Here is an 18,264-nt window from a genome sequence, read left to right as displayed (position 1 = left end):
AAAAAAAAAAAAAAAAAAAAAAAAATAGGACCAAGACATCAAACAGGACAGATGGACAAAGCCTAGAGAGAATGAGCTACTGGAACCTTTTCTATTTGTTTAGGCAACAAACAGTTAATGAGCAGCAAATAGAAGGAGGTGTACATTCACTGGAGTGTAGGCAAATAAATATTAAAACCAAGGACATACCGTTTCACAGTGAACAGACTGGCAAAAAATTGATGAGGTTGTGTATTTATAAGCAGACAACTTATTCACTGCTGGTGGGCTTGTAAATTGATTAAATAACTTTGGCTATTTGCCAAAATTGATGAGAATGTGGATTTATAAGCAGAGAAGAACTCTTATGCACTGCTGGTGGGCCTGTAAATTTATTAAATAACTTTGGCTATTTGCCAAAATTGATAAGAATGTGGATTTATAAGCAGAGGAGAACTTTTATGCACTACTGGTGGGCTTGTAAATTGATTAAATAGCTTTGGCTATTTAGCAATTTCTAGCAGTTAGAGATGCCTATAACCCAGCAATTCTACTCTTGGCATGTGCCCTAAAGCAACTTGCCTATATGCAAAGACAAATCTTCATTGCAACATTGCTCCTAGTGAAGGGGGAAGTCCGGAGGAGAAGTAATCAAAATGTCATCTACAGGAGAATTTATATTGCACATAGTTATCCAATAGATACAGAATACTATATGGTGGTAAAAATGTTACGTACAGGCTGGGCACAGTGGCTCAAGCCTGTAATCCCAGCACTTTGGGAGGCTGATGTGAGGGGATTGCCTGAGCCCACAGGTTCAAGAACAGCCTGAGCAATTGGTGAGACCTCATCTCTACAATAAATTTAAAAATTAGCCGGATGTGGTAGTACGCACCTGTAGTTCCAGTTACTTGAAAGGCTGAGGCAGAAGGATTGCTGGGGCCCAGCAGGTCAACGCTGGGGTGGCCGTGAGCGTGCCACTGCATTCCAACCTGGATGACAGAGTGAGACTCCAACTCAAAAAAAAAAAAAAAGGTTACATACAGCAACATAAATGAATTTCACAAACCGTTTTTTTTTTTTGCTTTTGAGTCATTATGTTGCCCATGCTGGCCCAGAAATCCTGGGCTCAAGCAATCCTCCTTCCTCAGCCTCCTGAATAACTGAGACTGCTGGTGCACACTACCATGCCTACGCCTGGCTCCACAGTGTTGAGTGAAAAAACATTGAATATGAATGCACACTGTATGATACCACTTAATACTATTATTTAAAAAGCATGAGAATACTGAAAACTAAGTTCAGGAGAGTGCCTATGGGTAATGGTGGGGACTGATCAGTAAGAAATTCATAGGTGGTTCAATTGTGCTATTATGTTTTATTTCTTAAAGCAGAAGGACTGTATTCAAGTGTTATATTCTTTATGACTCTGCATGTATAAAATGTTTCATAATACATTAAAATATAATTTGAGCTCTTACTCTGCTATGTACTGAGCTACTTTGAACTCTGCAGGGGAAAGACAAACATAAAGATGCAACAGCAAACAAACACTGTCCACTGAGGAGCTTCAGGGAGGACTGGTCAGGTTTGTGACTGTCATGACTATTTTTTAAGATTGGGCAGGTGCCAGGACAAAATGCAGAAGTAGTTCCAGGTAAAAGGTGCATCACTGCTAAAGCAAAGAGGAGAAAACTGAACTGCTGCATGGCAGATAAGTATTTCAGGGTGGCTTGATTTGTGATACAGGTTGGATTCCCCAGGAAACAGATGGTGAGACATATTTGCATGCAAGCGGCTTACTGAGGAGAAGTTGAACTGTAATGAGCTACAATGGAGGCACCAGGTAAACCCAAGGGATGGCCCTCCAGAGATGTCCTGAATTGAGACAAGTGGGTGAAGCCTTCGTGTTGCTGCATAGATGATTCTTGAATGTGGACTAACCCCAGGGAAAGGGTACATAATCTTGAGAGAGGAAGCACCCTTCAGCCAAGGACACTTCTCAAGGAGGGACTTATCTGTAAGCCATCAGCAGCCAACACTTCAGCACGTGGGGGAGTGAGAGCCTTGGTCCTGCCAGGAACCTGAGCAGCACACCCCAGCTTCTACTACAGTCCTTCCTTGGCACCTCTCCGATCTACTTGCTTCATATAAGTTCACCCATCTGGAAAGAATGTCTCCAGAATGCTGGGTGGTTCCTTTTGTATGGGGAAACTTACAAGAGAAAGGCTGAAGTGATCATGGAGCCACAAGAGACACTTATTATTTCCTCCACTATTACCCACTGGAGGGTCCCCTCCCCACAGCTAGCACCTCCACTGTTGTAAATGACCCCATTCCCAGAGACTTCACAGTCCCTGGTCACTGTGCCCTACTCAAGCCATGGCTGCTGTACTTGTCCATGTATATCAAAGTTGGGCAAGAAAACCAGGTACAGCGGCACACACCTGTAATCCCAGCTACTCAGGAGACTGAGACAGGAGGATCGCTTGAGGCCAGGAATTGTAGCCCAGCCTGGGCAAGATATCAAGACTCTAAAATAAATTGAAATAAAGGCAGAGGGAGTAGGGCAGGAGAGTACCAAGGGACACCCAAGTGTAGATGTAGATGCCAGACTTGTTCCCTACTCCAACTATGTAAGAGCAGCCCTACCTCCTACTGGTCAGGAAGTGACCCCTTTCTTGACCTGCTAGTCTCTTCGCACAAGGAACCTGAAGTGAGCAGGCAGTAGCTGTAACTTTAATGAGATTCTTCCTGGGTCCCTTTCTGGAAGTGTTCCTGCTCTGGGAATCAAGACCTCTAGAAGAGGTCAGAATTGTGAGAACAGGAAGCACAAATTCCCCTGAGAGTGGTGGTAAGCGGAGCCACTCCTCCTTCCTCTCTTTGGTTCTAACACCCATGTCTTCTATTTGGAAGGGACGTGAAGCCATTTAAGGTGCATACTGCATCCTGGAGGGTGACGCCCCATCCCTGCAGGTCATCAGTTCCTTGCTGAATGGGTAATGCATCATGGGCTCACGCTTATCATTTCCTTTGCTGTAAAGTGGGTGCATTGGTCCTATGTAAGGATATGCGGGATCAGACACAGAAACCCACTCACAGAATACATTTCATGAATAACATCCCACAGTACTACACACGTGAATGAATGCTGGAATTGTAATCTCTAACTGGGTGTCCTTCCAAAACTCCTGTTATGGAAGAATGAAGGGATGTATATTAGTGGGCAACAGCAGTCTCTGCTACACTCACAAAGTGCCCTGGCAGCTTTCACACCTGGAATTAAAGAGTGAAAAAGACTCCATCCTTTGGAGCCATTGACAAATGAGATCTGCTGCCTGGAGAAGTGAGATCTTGGAGAAAGGGCCAAACACTCAGTCTTTTCCAGTGCCTGGCACACCCATTCTACCTTCTCTCATCCTCACCAAGTGCCCCTCTCCTGTGTTCCCCGAGTGTCTAGTCACTGACAATGCTTTCAATTGAAAGTAAAAGAACGCAGCCGGGCTCGGTGGCTCAGCCTGTAATCCCACGCCTTTGGGAGGCTGAGGTGAGTGGATTGCCTGAGCCCACGGGTTTGAGATCCACCTGGGCAACTTGGCAAGACCTCATCTCTCCAATAAATCAAAAAATCAGCCGGGAGTGGTAGCGCATGCCTGTAATTCCGGCTACTTGGAAGGCTGAGGCAGAAGGATCGCCGAAGCCCAGTGGGTCGAGGCTGCGGTGGCCAGGAACGGCCACTGCACTCCAGTCTGGGCGACGGAGTGAAACTCCAACTCAAAAAAAAAAAAAAAAAAGAAAGTAAAAGAACGTTTGACTAGCAGTAGCTCCAATAAATAAGTCTATTCTTCTTCCATGGAAAGTCCAGAGGTAGGCAGCTGTTGTATAAGCTGAGCTGTTCAACAATGATATATACGTGCTGTGGAGCACCCCAGAGCCCTCCTTCAGGGCCCAGGCACTGATTTCCTGAGCTGCTGCAGACTCACAGCAGAGCCCCTCCTGGGGAACCATAATCAGCCCAAGGAGCTGCCTCACCCCAAGGACAGCCACATCCAATGACTGGCCAGTAGGGAGAGACAAAGGCTCCACCCTCTGCCTCAGTTCAGGACCATCTCTGAAGGGCTGTCCCAGCTCCAAGCTCTTCTGTTGGGATGGATGGGCTAAAGGCCTTGTGACTGTATTGCAGTTCAACCTCTCCTCAGTCAAGGCTGCAGCCCCCTCAATCTCTCAGGGGCCTGGTTCCCAAGTGCATCCCCAGCAAACCTGCTGCAGGGGAATTTCCCCAAGTCCATTGTCCCAGACAAGACAGACATCATCAAGCTCAGAACAGTTGGCTCATGGTCAAAATGGTGTCTGGCTTCATCATGTGCTCACACCAGTGTTCCAACCAAAAAGGGAGAGAAAAGGGAAGAAGAGAAAGAAAAGACTCTGAGGTTATTGTTTATATCCCCAGCCAACTTCCTCATTGACCAGCACTAAGTCAATAATGGACCGATCACTAGAGAGAGAAAGCTGCCATGACTGGTTTGAACCAGTTAGAACTTCTCCTCTGGGACCAGAGGAGAGACTACTTTCCATCAAAGTAATGAATCTTGGCCCACTACAAATGCAGGGTTCTGTTTTTAGAGAAGGTGGGGTTGGCTGGGGAGATATCAATCAGTGACTATCACAGATAGGGAAGCCACAAGGCACCAGGAGAGGATGCCCAGGGCAATAAGGGCTCGGACTATCATGGGGAATTCAGAAAACAGTCTCACAGCTCCCATTCTTACTTCTTCACAGTCATCCTCCATACTTCCACCACAGTGAACAAATCTGGTTTTAATGTGGTCACCTCCTCATGTTGAAAACTCACCAAGGATTCTCCATTGCTTCCTGGGGAAAGTTAACCTCCTAAGTGCTACAAAGGACTTTTGTGTTCAGAACCTTTCTTTCTTATCCCCTCCACTCTACAGTCTCACTGTCCAACCAAACCAAACATCATGGTGGAAAAGAGCCCCCAGTCCCAATGTGGTGGTGATTCTCAAGCTCCTTTGCAGTGCCTCATCCCCAGTAAATATCTGTTGAGCTAATTTGGCTCAGAAGGCATTTCTGGCAGAGAGAAGTTATCAGAGATGTGAGCAAGCAAACACAGAGGGTCAGAAAACCCTAAAAGATGGGCATGACCTGAGCTAGGGGCACACGGTGGGAAATGAATGAGGAAGTTTGAGAGGTGAGAAGGGCCAGGGCAAATGTAAAGACAGTTGTCCACCGCATAATGATGTATACAGTGGTAGTCCCACAAAATTATAATATCAGATTTTCACTGTCCCCTTTTTCTGTTTAGATAGGTTTAGATACACAAACACCTACCATTGTGTTACAGGTGTCTACAGTATTCTACACAGGAACATATTGTACAGATTTGTAACCTAGAATCAACAAACTATATCATACAGCCTAGGTATATAGTAAACTACACCATCTGGATTTGTGTAAGTGCACTCTATGATGTTCATACAATGACAAAATTGCCTAATCTGCATTTCTCAGAACATATTCCTATCATTAAGTGATGCATGATTGTATTTAAAACCCTGGCTGTGGAATGCCCTTTTAAACACAGTTGTTCACATTAGGATGCCTTTAGCTGAATGTTGCAGATAATCTAACTTGCTCTGACTGAAACAATAAAGGAGACTACTTGGCTCACATAACTGAAAAGTCGAGAGGTGGTAGGACTCGGGGCTTAGCACCCCAGTGCCTTCCATGGTCAGTTCTGCCACCCTTCCCTGTCAACTGCCTGGACTAGGAGTTTCCTGCCTCACAGCAACAAGGGAGAGTCCCAGCCCTCCTAGCAGGTTCCATACCACTTCACTAGGGCTCGGACCCAGACCTAACTCATGACTATATCCGGGGAAAGGAATATGGTACTGTGAGCTACAGGGCTACCCTCCAGCACTTCTGCAGCACACAGAGAGGGAGGGGTGGAATCAGGGACAAAAATCAGACACGGAGAGAAAGAAGGAAAAGGAACAAGCATGCTGAGGGAGCCCAGCCCATGGGCAGTACAGGCCACTCCTTTTGTTGCCCGGCATCTGGATGCGTTCTTTCCCAGTACCCTACCTTCATGAGGACCACACCCCACAGGGAGCTAGCTAAGGTCTCATTCTGACTGAGGGTCCCACATCAGAGTGATGTGACATCCTCTATGTTGGGGCCAGATATGGCCTCTTGTGATCTAGCAACCTCAGACTGAGTTGCCTTCTCAGCGTCCTGCTTTTATTGCTGTGAAGATATTTTGTAGGTCTGGAAAAAAAGAAAACCTTCCTGTTTTGATGAGAGAAAAGAGCAAAATGACCCATAACGTATACCGTGTTCTGCTAGTCTGAGATGCTGCCCTCAGGTTCCTTGATCAACCCCCACCACTCTGGTCCACAAGAGGATTTCCCATATCCCTGTCCTCCACTGCCACTTCTGAGATGGGACTTGGTAAGATGTCCTTTCTGGAAACTGCAGGACATTATAGACTCAAATCCTGATGCATGAGGCTGGGAGCTGAACTGTTGTCAACTAGGCTTGGGATTTCTCTAGCAATACAGCTACCCAAAAATTTTAGCAGGCTTCAGTCAATTTGTTTCTGGTTGATTCCAAGGGCTAGAAGCCAAAGCCAAAAAACTTATCTAGTTAGTAGAAATTAAACCAGAAATTTCTGTCTCCTAGCAGTAGGGCTTCCTATTATACCTGTATTTCTACAGTTATACCTATATTCTGTTTAAACATCCCCATCCATCTCTAGTGTAATGCTGTGGGGATATTGGAAACAGTAGCCCAGGTGGTAGAACACAAGTTCTGTGCTGTTTGCAGCACACTATCTCCCAGCTCCTGGCCACAGAAGAAGGTGTGTCCTGTGTTGGAGAGGCCATGCATCTGGGGAAGGACTTGAGAGAGGCATGGGACAGGGGCTGAGCTGGAAGTCCATCGGGATTTGTGCCCCAGGAGTTTCTCCTGCTGAGTCACCACCTCCATGCTGAGGGCAAAGGTTCTACTTTCTTTACCTCTGCTAAGCACTGAACTATTCTATTTTCAGCCATCTTAGAGCAACAGAAAGAACCTTTTTTAGTAAAGCTGTGTCTTTTGTCCTCTCTGCTTTCAGATGGGCCAGCTTCAGGCTTAGGATGACACTTGTAGCGCCTTACTAAGTGAGCCACCATACTTCCACGTGGTGTAGTCTCCCTGCTGATTTTCCTGATACTGCACTCTCCACAGGCACTGAGCCTGCCCCAAGGTTAAAAGGTGACAGTTATACCTGTATTCATTTCCTGTGACTGCTATTAGCAAATTGCTACAGGCATAGTGACTGAAAACACATAAATTACTCTTCCTACGGTTCTGGATGTCAGAAGTCCAAAATCAGCTTCACCGGGCTAAAGACAAGGTGTCAGCAAGACTGGTTCCTTCTAGAAGCTCTAGGGGAGCCAGGCTTGGTGGCTCAGCCTGTAATCCCACACCTTTAGGAGGCTGAGGTGAGTGGATTGCCTGAGCCCGCGGGTTCGAGACCCGCCTGGGCAGGCGAGACCTCATCTCTACAATAAATCAAAAAATTAGCCTGGCATGGTAGCGCATGCCTGTAGTTCTGGCTACTCGGAAGGCTGAGGCGGAAGGATCGCTGGAGCCCAGCAGGTCGAGGCTGCGGTGGCCGAGAGTGGCCACTGCACTCCCGTCTGGGTGACAGTGAGACTCCAACTCAAAAAAAAAAAAAGAAGAAGCTCTAGGGGAGAGTCTATTTCTTGACTTTTTCAACTTCTAGAAGCCACCTGTTTTCCTTGGCCTGCAGCCCCTTCCTCTGGAAAGCACTGCTTCAATCTCTGCTGCCATCATCACATCCTCTTCCGTCCTGACTCCCCCCGGGTCCCTCTTACAAGGATCCCTGTGTTCACATCAGGCCCACTAGATAATCCAACATGACCTACCCATCTTAGGGTCCTTACCTGAGTCACATCTGCAAACTCCCTTTGGCTATTTAAGGTAATATTTCTGGATCCCATAAGGGGACATTACTCAGCCTACTACAGTAATTCATGGTATATTAGCAAAGGTCCCCAGTTTCTCCCCATCAGAGACAGGGATCCTCCTCATTGCCCCCTTCCCCACCTAATTCAACCATTTTGTTATCTTAGGGTCTGTTACTAGCAAATCTCACTTCCTGCCACAGAATTCTGCATGGGTTATAGTAAGCTGTAACCCATGGGTTATAACTTACTTGTGGGTTGCAAGAAGACAAAGTGCAGCTCAGATTGGCTTACACTATAAACGAAATTTATTGCTTATTTAATTGACAAAGTCCAGAGGTAGCTCAGAGTTTGAAGAAGGGCTGATACTGCAGTTGTCAGTGACCCTGTCTCTTAGGTCTGTGACAAGGACAGCTCCCCCTTGAGGTCACACGATGCCTCTGTTGGGCCACCGGGATCATGTGCCTACTTCAGTTAGTGAGAATACTGGTAAACAGAAATACTGTGCATCAGTGTCGATCCCTAGGAGGGGAGTAGCATGTGCGGGTTATCAAACCCAGAGAGGACTCTAAACACCTCACCAATTTCTGCTAAGGGTTCTAAGTCTGGCAGGAGGCTTTGACAAACCCAGCAGCCAGAATTCTGCAAGGATTCTTTTTTTTTTTTTTAAATCACAGTCTCACTCTTTTGCCCATGCTGGAGTGCAGTGGTACGCTCACAGCTTACCACAGCCTAGACCTCCTGAGTTCAGGTGATCCTTCCACCTCAGTTTCCTAGTAGCTGGGACTGCAGGCAAGCACCACCATGCCCTACTAATTTTTTTATTTTTTGTAAATACAAGTTCTCACTATGTTGACCAGGCTGGTCTCGAAGTCCTGGGTTCAGGCAATCCTCTTGCCTCAGTCTCCCAAAGTGCTTGAATTACTGACATGAGCCACTATACCTGGCCTGCAAGGGTTCTTGCCTCTGACAGGAGCTCAAAGCAGACCCAGCTGCCACAGCAGTCATACCTCCACCACTCGCATTCTTTTAAATAGTCTGGTAAGGCAGAACACATGACCACAAGTCAGGCAAAGCAGCTTTATTACTTACAGAGAGGCCGCAAGAATCAACAGAAGCTGTGAAGAATGAACAGGATCCATGGTGAACCAGTACCCCCAATGCTCAGGAAAGCTGCTCAGGGTGGATGGGTTCTCATCTCCAGGTACCCTGGTTCACACTGAGGTTGAGGACCCTGAAAGCACTCCATCCTAGGTTTTATATGCCATGTGCAACTGGTTCACTGGGCTAAAGCAGTATAGGACATCCTGTTCTAGGGGGACGAGGACAAAGCCTGAACTGTTTGGAACAGTTCCTCCTTATCTCAGGACGTTGCAGTCTCCGTACATTCTGCTCAAAAATTGCAAGCAAGAGGGCAAAGAGCTGCATCGTCCAAGGTCATTTAGGACCTGTCCTCCTACTTTGTAGCTGGCAGAGGGAGGAGTATAATCAATGCCAGGGAGCAACCCTAATATTCACTATAATACCAAAGACCATGTTGAGAAATACTGGTAGATTTCACAGCCTAAGATGTTAACTTGACTGGGCATGGTGGCTTATGCCTTGGTGTTGAAGAAAACTTTGTAAACTTAAGTTCAATCTGGCATTTTGGGAGGCCAAAGTGGGAGGATCACTTGAGACAAGGAGTTTGAGACCAACCTGGGCAACGCCGTGAGACCTCCATCTCTACAAAAAAAAAAAAAAAAGCCAGACATGGTGGTATGCACCTTTGGTCCCAGCTTGGTGAAGTGCAATTTGATGAATTTGATTAATCAAAAGCCTTATGAATATACAGTATACATAATCTTTGACCTCTAATTTCTCTCCTAGAAATTTTTCCTAGGGAACTAGTTGGACAAATGAACAAAACTATACACCCACAGGTGTTCTCTCTAAGACGATAAAAATAGTAGAAAGTTGTAAACACTCTGAATGTCCAACTGTAAAGAGAACCAAACTTCTCTCTACATTAATCTTTTAGCTAGAGAAGGAAAGAAATTAAATTTTGCTGATATTTAGTATATGAATTGATAGAAGTACATGCATATAATTTATAAATAAATCTACACATATTTAGGTTTGTGTCTAAAAATTTTTTACTGATAGGTGTGAAAATTATGAAAGTTAGGAAATGCCTGATACAAATGGCTCTTATTTCTATTGAGTGTTTTATTACCATGAATTAGTAATCCTCACCTATTTTCCTACTAAATTCCCACCTTCTCTGTCATCTTGTTCCACTCGTGCCAGGATGTTCCAGCAATAGGAAATGTTCAGACAGTAGGTCTAGTTGCTTGGTATGTCTCTGAAAAAGGTGCAATTGAGCATGCTATCCCCTCAAAATACCACTGGAGTCCAGGGTTACACATTGTAGCTATTCAGGACATGTCTGCTGGCTTGATTTCAAGCTTACGAAGTTTTCCTCAGTGCCAAAATTCCATTTACAAAGGCTGCTGTGCTGCACTGTGCTCCCTCCACCTCAACCAAGAGGTAGGCTGGCTGCTGTAAAATGCAAAAGACTGACAAGTTCTTCTTGGTTCCAAGGTCAGGGTGAATGTTACACTGCAGAAACCATCCCATCAGGCAGGAAAAGCAGTAGGAAGGAGAGGGACTGTGACACCACAGAGAAGGAAAATGTGTTTCACATCCTGTTACCATAACATTCTGCAAAGAGGAGAAAGGAAAAAAGGCAGATGCTTTCTCAAAAGCAACAAAATAATAAATAAATAAGATACCTACCCCCTACCTAAATTGATCAAGTATTGTGGTATCCAGGAAAAACCACAAATTCAAAACTAAATGCTCTGAAGAATGAAGTTGATTTCACTGGGGTTTTCTGGGAAGAGGGAGAAGGACCGTTATGCCACCGTACATTAAAGCAAACCTCCTAAATGTGCCTTGAAACATCTCACACCCTTTGCTGCTCCCTTCAGCCCTTTGATTGCTTTCCATTCTTCATATTACTCTTTCACCTTGCCCAGACCTCACTGCAGGTCTCTCAGTCCCTGTCCAGGGTGCATCAATGTGACCCTCTCTGGCTCCCCAAGTTCCACAAGTTACAGCATCCTCCTCAGGACCCACCCAGGCCCATAGGAGCCAGCATGGTGGGTCTCATGATTTCAATTTTAAAGATGAGGAAGTAGGGGTTTCAAGAAGCTGAGTCACACAGCTAGCGAAAGGGAATGAGATTTGGAGTCCAAGGCTGGCCCCACTGCCCATTCATTGTCAACCTCAGCATGCCTGGCCTCAACCAAGGTCACACTGCTGGTCGGAAATATAGCCAGCAGTGGTATTTCCTCCCTTGGCCACTCAGGCTGAATCCCATAATCCTCTGTAGCAACATGTGGTTCCTCACCCCCACCCCTGGCAAACGTGCAGGGAGCCACAAGTCGGCCTAATTCATGGCCAGCAAGACCCAGTATGACTCACACAAGACTGAAGGGAGGGCAGCAGATGTCACAGAGAGTGCCCAGACTGACCAACTACAAGATGCATTCTGGACTCAAGTCTCCCATGACCGATCACACCATGCTTTAACACTGCCAGCCTTTGTTTTCCCACCTGTAAAATGGAGATGAGGATACCGGTACTTCGTGTTTCCCAGAGTTGTGATAGGAATCCCCTGAGACAGTAGATTTGAAGACACTTTATAAACCAACATCTCTGAGCAAATAGGAGAGACTGCACAAAAGGGAGGTGAGTCTGGAAGTGACATGAAATCTGGCCCAGAGTGGCAGCCAGAATGCTCTACAGTTCAGGCTGTCCCTGGACTTCCCACAGCCACTCCTAGAACAAAGGAAGCAACTGGCCTGACAATTAACTCCAGCAGAGAATATGGCCCTGAGAGTGGGCATCTCCCAGTTTTCTGATTGGGCCCTTCATACTAGGAACCGGGGACTCAGAGACTCTGGACACAGTTTCTGCCCTTAAGTCACTCGTGGTCTGGCAGCCAGGATGGCAAGGATAGTGAGGCCATTCCCCCCAAATGGCACATTTGAGTAGATGTAGAACTGGGATGCAAGGCTTGGGGAGAAGCTGAATCGAGCCCCCATGGGAGGCTGGCACTCAGGGGCCCTACTCAGTGTGGCTTCCCAGGCATGAACAGCCTGAGGGTGGGAGGGAGGCAGGTCAAGTGGTGGAACCACAAATGCACTGAGATTGTGCATGATTTGCAGCCCTGGTTCCAAGATGAGCCCCTGCAGTTATAAGAGGCAACTCTGATGGGGAGGGGATGCTCCTGGGTTCTGGTGGCATGGCCTGCCTGGCACAATGTGGTACTGGATGGCAAGAGGGGAGACCAGGGGGTATCCTTTGAGACACCACAAGCACCATGCTTCTCTGTGCCAAAGTTTTCCCAGTTGTAAAACAAGAGAATGCGGGTCAAGCAGAGTGGTAAGGAGGACCCCTGGGTTTGGAACCAGACACTGGATTACAATCCTGCTATATAAATCTGGTCAGGCTTCTTGGCTGAGCCTCAGTTTCCTTGCCTGTTGGGAGGGGATTCAAGGCAATCATGCATGACACTTGGCACATGACAGGACTCCAGTCAGTGTTAGCTGTTGTTCTTCAGAGTCCTGGCATTCAGTGATCCAAATAGCTACAGTAAGCCCTGAGGCACATGGCTGCCCTGTGGGGTCTGCACCAGCCAGCCACTCGGTGTCATCCTTCTGCTTCCTGTAACCTGCTAATGAGACTGATTGTTCCAAAGGAGAGACAGGCCCTCCCACCCATGTCTCCTGGGACACCAAGAGGAGTGGGGGACTTGCCCTTCTGGGGAGTTAGGCTCCCCAGCAAGGCATCCCCTCCTCACTCCCCTTCTCTCCCTCCCCTTGCCCCAGGGACCAAGCTCAGGACAAGGCTCCTGTGAAGTAACGCCCTATGGCACCTTCTGAGAGACACCTGCCTCACCTCAGTCTCTCCATCACTGCAGAGATCACCCACCTCACCAAAGCAGAGGCTCAGGCAGGATCAGGTGGGGGACTTGTGGTGCTGGGGGTCAGCAGAGGCACAGACCCGGGTGCCTCTGGGGCTAGAGGGGCAAAGCTGGGGCTGGGAGTGGTTCTAGGCAGTGAGCCCTCAGGGGACAGCCCAGGGCAGTGCTGAGCCACTTGTGTGCAGGATCTCCCCTGTACACCTCCTATAGGAAGCTCAGTCCTCTTGTCATCCCAGCTTCCCATGCCCCCTTCCCTTTTTTTCGCTTGGACCACTAGGCAGCATCGCTACTTGGGAAGGCTCAAGGCTCAAATAAAACCGTTCCTGATGTCTTCACCCAAATCTCTTGACTGAAAGGCAGAGAAAAGAGGTATTTGTGGTGTTCCCTCTTTCTATCTCCTGGCCTCCCCTCTTTCCATCCAGTGCCACACTGTACCAGGCAGGTTGTGCCACCAGAAGCCAGGAGCATCCCCTTCCCTTCAGAGCAACCTCTGGAACCGCAGGGGCTTAGCTTATCCAATTCCCTCCCACATCTTCTGGTGGGAAAGGTGCGAGCAGCCCTCTGGGAGGAAAAGCACCTGGTCCCAGCCCACCTGGACCTGTAGGACACCTAGGCCTTCCCAAGAAAGGGGCAGCAAGGAGGCCCAGCTCAAGGGCCAGAGATGTGCAAGCCTGTCCCTCCCTCGCTGCAGTGGTCCCTCACCATCTCTGGATGGTGTAGAGTGAAGCAAAGGCTCGATCATCAGGAATAAACTGTATCCAGAGCTAAGGACACATTCGGCTGCTGGGATGTGGCTGATCGCTAAGAATGTGTCTGTGTTTGAGATGAGATGCCTGGACAGCATTCCAGGTGTCCAGCAGGAGCCAGGCCTTAGCTGCCAGCACAGACACCCCCTGGTCCTTGCTCCACACATCCAGCAGCCCTCTCTGTGCCCCTGGCATGGCATAGGACAGTCAGGGAGTCCAAGACAGGACACATCCCTAGAAGGTCAAGCAGCATGTGGAGGGTGTTTGTCAGCAGGGGACATAGTCCAGGCAAACTGAGATGGGCAGAAATAGGGCTTCTGAGCCGGGCTCGGTGGCTCAGCCTGTAATCCCGCGCCTTTGGGAGGCTGAGGTGAGCGGATTGCCTGAGCCTGCGGGTTCGAGACCCGCCTGGGCAGGTGAGACCTCACCTCTACAATAGATCAAAAATTAGCCGGGCGTGGTAGCACACGCCTGTAGTTCCAGCAACTCGGAAGGCTGAGGCAGAAGGATCGCCGGAGCCCAGCAAGTCGAGGCTGCGGTGGCCGGGAGCAGCCACTGCACTCCAGTCTGGGCAACAGGGAGACTCCAACTCAAAAAAAAAAAAAAGAAATAGGGCTTCTGGAAAAGGGACGGTGATCCAGGTGCCCTCCTGGCTCCTAGGACTGGCAGGCACCCCACTTGGCTCTCATGAGACCCTGCTGTGAGCTGACATGCAATGGGGAGAGATTCTCAATAGGTAGCAGCCTTTCACCTTACCTCACCTGACTACCTCTGGGCCACTTTGTCAGTAGCAGCCAGCTGGGCCTTCAGGACATGCTTGTTGACTGCACTGGATAGAAGTGACCAGAGGGAAGTGAGGAAATGGGGACCTAGAGCCACCCTGTCCCAGAAGGGTTAAGTGGGGCCATAGAACTCCAGCCCCAGGGCCTAGGACCCTCTTGCTACTTCCTGGACCTTCCCCCAGCTCTGCTACCAGGGGGCAAAGCCAGGCCTGCCAACCACATTAGCCTGCAAAAAGTCGGGCACTACTGTGGCAGAATTTATTGCCAAAGGCAGAGGCTTGGCCCCCTGCTGGGCCAGGTTGCTTATAAATGTTAGTGGCAGTTCTGGGAAAGCATTTCCACTTGAAAACTTATACCGTTCCTGGTGCAGAATATGACTTGGTAGGGTATAGGTGGAAGGGAGGAGGGAAAATGATCTGGGATGTTCCAACCCCTCTCTGGGCTTCACCTTCCCCATCTGTAAAATGGAATAACAGCCACTATACCATCTATTTCACAGGATTCTTCTAAAGATCAAGAGATAGGGAGAGAGAAGGAAGAGGGAGGCTGAAGGGGAGCTGGCAACTTCTTTTTTAAGTCCCAAATGAATAGCTGAACTTTGAATGAGGGTTCACAGTTCTCGTTCCCAGGAGCTGGCAGAGTTGGTCTGTAGCCCCAGATCCCTGCAGGGACAGCTCTTGGGCACAAGGCCAAGGCCTAGGGTGCATGGTAGATCGAGTACCTGTTGAGGCCTGGCCTGAGTGCACACCATGCCCTCCCTGCCCTGCCCTGTTTCCTTGTTTCCTCGTTCACTCCTGTCAGCCACTGACCCCAGACGCTCCTCCACGGCTGCCTGCCTCAGCCACACCTGGACTCAGCTCTGCCAGGTATCCAGCCCACAGCACAGCGGAGGCTGTGCGAGCCAAGAGAGGGACCATCAACTCCCTGCCAGCCTCTCTAGTGGCCCTCCCACCTTTGCTTCCCACCCTACTCCATAGGTTTGGAGCCCATCACACAATGCTCTGTTTGAGAACCATCAGTGGCTCCCTGTGTCTGTGGAAAAAACCTGACTCTTCACTCTGGTACTCACGGCCTCTCCAAGTTGAGGACTCCTCTTTTCCCACTCTCCAGTGCTCTCTGTCCCTCAACACATTCCAGGACACCTTTTAACATGTTGCCAGTGGCCTCTGCCTAGTAGTTATCCCCAATCCCTGCACTCACAACTACTAAAATCACTGCTTCCTCCAAGGCCCATACAAGGGAACTCCTACAGGGCTGAGACCATAGCCAAGTCATCACACCCACAGGCCTGGGTGAGCATGAATGATGGGCTGCGGTGTGTGGGGAACTGAAGGTCTCAGAAAACTGTTAAGGTACCAGGTACTGTTTCTCCCCATGCAGGAAGATGCCCAAGCCTCCCTCACTCGTGCCATCAACCCAGGGAGAGGGTACCAGCCTCCAGGAGCCCTGCTCCTGTGACCTTGACACTGCACTGTGCTGGATGCTGGCTGGATGCCCAAGAAAGCCCTGATTCACGTCTTGCAAGGTGCCTAGAGCTGCCCCATGCCTCCTCTCCTTTCATCCCCTGGGAACCCCCCTGAGTCACAGGTGTCACATCACCCATTGTAAACCCAGAAATATCAAGTCCGACCAGAGAGCTGGCCAGAGATGAAGTATTCCCAACACAATGTGACCTGGGCACATCCCAGCCTCTCTCTGGGCCTCATCTTCCCCATCTATAAAATGGGGATAATCACCACTGTCCTGCATACCTCACAGAGTTCCTCTAAAGATCAAATGAGGTAATACATGGAAATTGCTTTGATGTGATGCAAGCATCCCACGAATGTCAGGAACCAGCATTTTAATTGGTAAGACGGCTAGGTGACTCGACATGCAGCTCTGCTAACTTCTCATCCAAGGCTATCCTGCGAGACCTGTCTTGGGGTGGCATACTCAGGTCCTCCATGAATACTTGAGGAGCCAATTTATATAACGCTCAAGGTCCATTACATCTCTCCACTGCAACACAGAATGAGTTTCCTCTCAGGCAATGACCTGCAGCTCACCTGGAATTCCTGCCCTGGCTGTCAGCTGGTCCAGCTAGCCCTGGCTCCGAGACTGCCCCAGGTGGCTGGTAGCAGCCTGGCAAAGGACTATCTTTTACATGTCTTCCTAGGGATCTGAGTTAACACTGCGACTCAAGGACATGCTAGCTCCAGGCTGTTCCCTTACTGGAAGAGGAAGAGGATAAGTGAAAGGTAGCTTCTTTATCTGCAGGAAACAAAGCAAGCTTTGTGTACCTGGAGACTTGGCCTGTCTTACATGTTGCTCCTAGGGAAGTCACAAAATGTACAGAGAAAATAGTAGACAGTTGGCCGAGTGACTGGGAGCCAGGGATGTGCCCAGGGAGACTTAGAGTGTCAGAACTGGTGGCCACCTTAGATTCGTCCCTCCTGTACCCCCATGCTGTGGATGAGCAAGCTGAGGCCTAGGAACCAGAGATATATTTAAGGCAGAGCTAGACCCAGCCCTCGCTCCTGACTCCCCAGCCAATATCATTTAGTTACCCCTCCACTCTGACAGTAAGGAGCTCCCCAGGGGGGCGGGAGGACAGGAGGAGGGGCAAAGGGTGTGATAGCAGCCACCTCAGGAGGAGAAGGGCATGAAGGCACACATGAAGGGGTGGCCTCTCTTAGGCACGCCTTTACCATGGTTCTTGAGAAGCTATGTCAGGAGCTACAGTGGGCAGAAGGTCAGAGGGCAGCCCTAAGTAAGGCCAATCTACTTTCTGACCCATCCCCCAACCAAGCAGTTGCCAGTGGGAAAACCAGCTGCCTGGGCCTGGATACTGATACCCGGGCTTCCCTGTGAGGAGGCCTTTAGGGTAGGGAAGTATATTCCAGGCCCCATTGATCGGCAGGACAGACCCTGAGAGACCATCCGGCTTCCTATAACCCCAACATTTCCTCTTAGAGGAAGGAGGACCCAGTACAGGGATGGTAATAACCCAAGTTACCTGACTGGAATTTCCTCCACTCTCCCCACCAGAGCTCTAGCCTCTCCCACCTGTGCAGTAGGCCAGGATTCAGAGAGGACAGAGGCAAAGGCCAGCTCTCAGCAGCAGCAACATCATGCTGACTCTCTGCCAGGCTCTGTCCAGACATCTGTCTCTTAGCTGTCCCCTGGGGAGGAAGGGCAGTGAGCAGGTGACTGTCTGGGCCCAATGTTCAGGGAGCTCAGGGCCTGGACCCCTGACTCTGGGTAGGACAGAGCAAGGACAGGCCTCTACTATATCTTGCTGTGCAACACAAGGACCACTTGTGTCCAGATTACCTGATGAGTGTGTGCAATGTGCAGGTTCTAGCCCCTACCCTGTCCTAAACCCATGAAATCAGCATCTCTGGGGGTCTGTGCCTCTCCGCCCCAAAACGTCTCACCTTTGTCCTGTGGACAAGCAAGAGGCAAAGCTGGGTGAGTCCCCAGGACAGGGGACCATCTTCACAACCCCTTCCATCAGTGGAAGGAGATTGCACATGGAATTTTCCGTATCCCACAAAGGTCCCTCAGGAGAGAGGCTGTGTTGGATTTGCATGCCACTGGCTCACAAGCAGCTGCTAATTGGCACCGCTGTTCTATTTCTGCTCAAGGTCTGAATGAGGTCACCCAGTCAGTGCCGCCTGAGGCGAGCCCAGCAAGGAGATCTCAGGGACCCAGGGTGCAGCTGGCCCTGCTCCATCCCTGAGGAAGGCTGCACAACCTGGAATCAGGACTGCCTAGGGTGACCCACCACCTGAAACACAAGGGTTTCCCAGGAT

Source organism: Carlito syrichta, unplaced genomic scaffold, assembly GCF_000164805.1.
Source record: "Carlito syrichta isolate Samal-C Ts95f unplaced genomic scaffold, Tarsius_syrichta-2.0.1 Scaffold301756, whole genome shotgun sequence".
NCBI lineage: Eukaryota > Metazoa > Chordata > Mammalia > Primates > Tarsiidae > Carlito > Carlito syrichta.
The sequence above is the reverse complement of the archived record's forward strand: the minus strand, read 5'-3'. Positions refer to the sequence as shown.